Genomic DNA, 5755 nt, shown 5'->3' with positions numbered 1-5755 from the left:
GGGTCCATGGGTTTCTGCGGGGGATCCGGAACACGGAGGAGTTCTTTGAAGATGGAGAAGGTCTCCTTGGCTGAGCATGAGGAATTCTTTATCTTTTCCTCATAGAAGGCGCTTTTTGCATAGTGGAGGGCTTGTTTGTACGTTTTCATAGCTAATTGGTAAGCGTCTTTCTCTGTTGCCGATTTGTTTTTCCTCCAGACGCGTTCCGTCTTTTTGCATTCCTTCCTTAAGGCATTGAGGGAGGGTGAATACCACGGAGCGGGGTTGATCCTTTTGACGTGTTTTAGGGTACTGGTAAGTGGGATAAGACTGTCCAGGGGGTGGGTGAGCCAACCGTTGAATTCTCTGTCAGCTGTATTGGGGTCCGTGGAGAGAAGAACGACGGATTCCCGTAACTTCACTTCCCATTCCTCTAGAGTAAGTTTGTGCCACCGTCTGGCTAGTATCCTGGTTTTTTGTTTGACAGCTGGGGTGGTCTGGAGATGCCAGAGCATAGGGACCAGCAGGTGGTCTGTCCATGGGAGGGGGGTCGGATCTTGGGTTTTAAGGTTCCTAATATTAGTAAAAATCGGGTCTAAAAGTTGTCCTTTCTCATGGGTGGCTTTAGAGTTCAGCAGGGGGAGGTCGACGGAAGTGAGATCTGCTAGTAGGTTAGCTGCGGTAATGTCCTTAGGGTCTAGGAAGTGCAGGTTAAGATCCCCTAGGAGAAGAAAGTTGGAGGCTGAGATTGTTTTTAGTAGGATGTGGTCCATCAGGGAGCTGGGAAATTCTCCAAGCGGGCCTGGCGGACGGTACACCAAAAGTCCCGTTAGTGAGATAGTTGACGAGATCTGTACGGTGAAGTTACAGTTTTCGCAGTCTTTGGCAGTTCCACCTTCGATCCTACAATTAAGATGGTCTTTGTAGAGTATGGCCAGCCCACCGCCTCTGCCGACCGGTCTATTCAGGCAGCAGATTTGGTAACCGGGGGGTGTTGCATTGGCCATGTCAAAGTCACTGTGAGGGGTCAGCCATGTTTCAGTCAGAAACAAAATGTCCAGCGTGGAATTTTGGGCGAGGATGTTTATTTCGTGAGCGTGTTTTACCAGGGACCTACAGTTCAAAAGGCCGAATCGCAGCGCCTCGCCGCGTTCAGTTTCCTCTGTAGTATTACATAGAATGCATCCTGTGAAAGGGGTGTCTTCCTTGAGGATGAATCTACACTGAGGATGTTTGTTTTTATTGCAGGCTCGAAGCGTATCTTGGGTGTAAGATATGCGTTTCTGCGAGTTGGGCATAGTGTCTAGGCCTGAGGCCGTTTGGGCCCGGACGGGCCCAGACGGGCTTGCCTTTGGCGCGCCTTTGGCGCGCTGACGGCGCGCCCGCTGCGCCCGTCCGCTGCGCGTCCGGTGAATGCACATCTTTCAGGGGAGGAAAAGGGGCGTGTGGGCGTGGCCTAGGGGTAGGCGTGGCCTCGTTCCTCGGCGGCAATGGCGGCTGGCTGAGATTGCTTGCGAGGTGTTCGCTACAGCGGGTTCAGGCAAGTGCTCGTGATGCCAGGAGGGTAGGTGTCAGTGTTTTAAAAGGCACACAGATACAAGTGATACAAATTTAAAAAGACGGCTCCCGGCTTCCGCCTCAGGAGTATGCGAGGTTCGACTGGTGAGGCGCTCGTAATTCAGCGCTTTATACCAGGGTGGGCGTGTGGGCGTGGCCTAGGGGTAGGCGTGGCCTCGTTCCTCGGCGGCAATGGCGGCTGGCTGAGATTGCTTGCGAGGTGTTCGCTACAGCGGGTTCAGGCAAGTGCTCGTGATGCCAGGAGGGTAGGTGTCAGTGTTTTAAAAGGCACACAAATACAAGTGATACAAATTTAAAAAGACGGCTCCCGGCTTCCGCCTCAGGAGTATGCGAGGTTCGACTGGTGAGGCGCTCGTAATTCAGCGCTTTATACCAGGGTGGGCGTGTGGGCGTGGCCTAGGGGTAGGCGTGGCCTCGTTCCTCGGCGGCAGTGGCGGCTGGCTGAGATTGCTTGCGAGGAGTTCGCTACAGCGGGTTCAGGCAAGTGCTCGTGATGCCAGGAGGGTAGGTGTCAGTGTTTTAAAAGGCACACAGATACAAGTGATACAAATTTAAAAAGACGGCTCCCGGCTTCCGCCTCAGGAGTATGCGAGGTTCGACTGGTGAGGCGCTCGTAATTCAGCGCTTTATACCAGGGTGGGCGTGTGGGCGTGGCCTAGGGGTAGGCGTGGCCTCGTTCCTCGGCAGCAATGGCGGCTGGCTGAGATTGCTTGCGAGGTGTTCGCTACAGCGGGTTCAGGCAAGTGCTCGTGATGCCAGGAGGGTAGGTGTCAGTGTTTTAAAAGGCACACAGATACAAGTGATACAAATTTAAAAAGACGGCTCCCGGCTTCCGCCTCAGGAGTATGCGAGGTTCGACTGGTGAGGCGCTCGTAATTCAGCGCTTTATACCAGGGTGGGCGTGTGGGCGTGGCCTAGGGGTAGGCGTGGCCTCGTTCCTCGGCGGCAGTGGCGGCTGGCTGAGATTGCTTGCGAGGAGTTCGCTACAGCGGGTTCAGGCAAGTGCTCGTGATGCCAGGAGGGTAGGTGTCAGTGTTTTAAAAGGCACACAGATACAAGTGATACAAATTTAAAAAGACGGCTCCCGGCTTCCGCCTCAGGAGTATGCGAGGTTCGACTGGTGAGGCGCTCGTAATTCAGCGCTTTATACCAGGGTGGGCGTGTGGGCGTGGCCTAGGGGTAGGTGTGGCCTCGTTCCTCGGCGGCAATGGCGGCTGGCTGAGATTGCTTGCGAGGTGTTCTCTACAGCGGGTTCAGGCAAGTGCTCGTGATGCCAGGAGGGAAGGTGTCAGTGTTTTAAAAGGCACACAGATACAAGTGATACAAATTTAAAAAGACGGCTCCCGGCTTCCGCCTCAGGAGTATGCGAGGTTCGACTGGTGAGGCGCTCGTAATTCAGCGCTTTATACCAGGGTGGGCGTGTGGGCGTGGCCTAGGGGTAGGCGTGGCCTCGTTCCTCGGCGGCAATGGCGGCTGGCTGAGATTGCTTGCGAGGTGTTCGCTACAGCGGGTTCAGGCAAGTGCTCGTGATGCCAGGAGGGTAGGTGTCAGTGTTTTAAAAGGCACACAGATACAAGTGATACAAATTTAAAAAGACGGCTCCCGGCTTCCGCCTCAGGAGTATGCGAGGTTCGACTGGTGAGGCGCTCGTAATTCAGCGCTTTATACCAGGGTGGGCGTGTGGGCGTGGCCTAGGGGTAGGCGTGGCCTCGTTCCTCGGCGGCAGTGGCGGCTGACTGAGATTGCTTGCGAGGAGTTCGCTACAGCGGGTTCAGGCAAGTGCTCGTGATGCCAGGAGGGTAGGTGTCAGTGTTTTAAAAGGCACACAGATACAAGTGATACAAATTTAAAAAGACGGCTCCCGGCTTCCGCCTCAGGAGTATGCGAGGTTCGACTGGTGAGGCGCTCGTAATTCAGCGCTTTATACCAGGGTGGGCGTGTGGGCGTGGCCTAGGGGTAGGCGTGGCCTCGTTCCTCGGCGGCAATGGTGGCTGGCTGAGATTGCTTGCGAGGTGTTCGCTACAGCGGGTTCAGGCAAGTGCTCGTGATGCCAGGAGGGTAGGTGTCAGTGTTTTAAAAGGCACACAGATACAAGTGATACAAATTTAAAAAGACGGCTCCCGGCTTCCGCCTCAGGAGTATGCGAGGTTCGACTGGTGAGGCGCTCGTAATTCAGCGCTTTATACCAGGGTGGGCGTGTGGGCGTGGCCTAGGGGTAGGCGTGGCCTCGTTCCTCGGCGGCAGTGGCGGCTGGCTGAGATTGCTTGCGAGGAGTTCGCTACAGCGGGTTCAGGCAAGTGCTCGTGATGCCAGGAGGGTAGGTGTCAGTGTTTTAAAAGGCACACAGATACAAGTGATACAAATTTAAAAAGACGGCTCCCGGCTTCCGCCTCAGGAGTATGCGAGGTTCGACCTATGGCCATGTCTGAACTGGGGTGGTGGAGTGAGCTAAAGAATGATGATGGATTAAACTTAGATCAGTGGACTGGGGGTGAGTGTTTGATTTGCTCAAACACTCCGTCCAACATCCCCTTTGGTATCACTTTGTTCGCCCTAAGTTGGCAGGGTATGCCCAGACGTGGGTCCCTTGCTCACTTTGCCACTGGATTCAAGATAGCCTGGCTGATGAGGGTTATGAACCCGAAACCGGTCCCAAGATGCCTATTCCCGGTCCAGGGAAGACATGGCTTGGCAGTTCGGGCTGGACTGTTCCCATGAGGCACAGGGTCAAACTGATTTGCATATGGCCAAGTCTGAACTAGGGGTGGTGGAGTGAGCTAAAGAATGATGATGGATTAAACCCAGATCAGTTGACTGGGGGTGAGTGTTTGATTTGCTCAAACGCTCCGTCCATCATCCCCTTTGGTATGGCTATCTTTTTTTCTGTGCAAATTCATAACAGAATAATTCATTAATCATTGACAAAGCCCATAGGTCTCTCCTTTGAAAGTCTTTACTGGCGCTGGCCTGAGTAAATAATCAATTACATTTTTTTTAAAAACTGTGCAAAATTGTATGTAGGAAAAGAGCGGACTGGAAGCAAATTACAGCTACCAAAACAAGCATTGGCATAGCCAATAGGTCTCGCCTTTGGGACCTTATAAGTGTATAGCCATGCAGCACATTATCAGCCAGTATCAGTGCAGGGTGAGCTATGGTGCACTATCACAGGTAGTCACTATAGGTTCCTGGATAGGAATATACAGCGCTGGGTGCAATATGTTGCACTACCACATGTTGTTACTAGAGGTACCTAGAGAGCCTGACTTCAGCTCTCCGGGCTGCACTACTACAGACTGAAGGAGAAAATGGAGCCCAGAGTGCTTGCTGCAAGATTGACAGAACCCAGTGTGTTCCAAGGCTCTTCCCACGATTGTCTTACACCTCCGTACACCCCCCAGCAAAGTAAGTTGTATGCAGCAACTCCTTTAGAATGCCCCTCACCGCAGACACAGACCAATGTCAGATAGAAGCTAAGTGTAAATTAAAAGGCAAAAGAAAAAACAAGGGATAACTTTGAAAGAGAGAAGGGGTATGCAGGAGAAAACAATGCCAAAATGATAATTTGTGTATGGTGTGATTATCATGTTCCTTTCTCTGAAAGATTCTCAATAAAAAATCTTAAACGGGAGGAGATACAAAGAGACAGGTTAAACAAGAGGGGGACAATGAAATAATATATTGTGATGAGAAAAGAAAAAAAAGTGTAACAGTTAACGAACATAGGTGATTTATTGCATAAACACAGGAACCCAAGAAAAGAACAAAGAATATGCAACGGGGAGAGGTGAGACAAACCTGACAGGGGCCGTTTGTCTCGCAAGAGATTCCAAGCACTACAGGTTAACAATGAATGGTGCTTGGTGTGAAGCAACCAGGCAAACACATACTGCATGCTTCCCATGCATGTGTTTGGTACTAACATGCACCAGAGAGAATTGATGCATTTGTACAGAGCGGCTCGGGTCTAATGTGGATTACTTTTTTTAATGACACGAGGCTCGCCAGAGAACTAAAGCTGTCTCTAGGTCATCCCTGCAGTCAAGTCAAGGAGAAATGCGGGCTGACCGACAGTCCCCGCAGGGGACCCTCATAAGAGGGCGGCCCCTTTAGTGCCACAAGATGGCACACTGGGCAACCTAGTCTTTTGTCCAGAGACCCCTGCCGGGGTCCCGCGTGTCACTTCCGGCCGATGGGG

This window comes from Triturus cristatus, chromosome 9 (assembly GCF_964204655.1).
Source record: "Triturus cristatus chromosome 9, aTriCri1.1, whole genome shotgun sequence".
Lineage (NCBI taxonomy): Eukaryota > Metazoa > Chordata > Amphibia > Caudata > Salamandridae > Triturus > Triturus cristatus.
The sequence above is the reverse complement of the archived record's forward strand: the minus strand, read 5'-3'. Positions refer to the sequence as shown.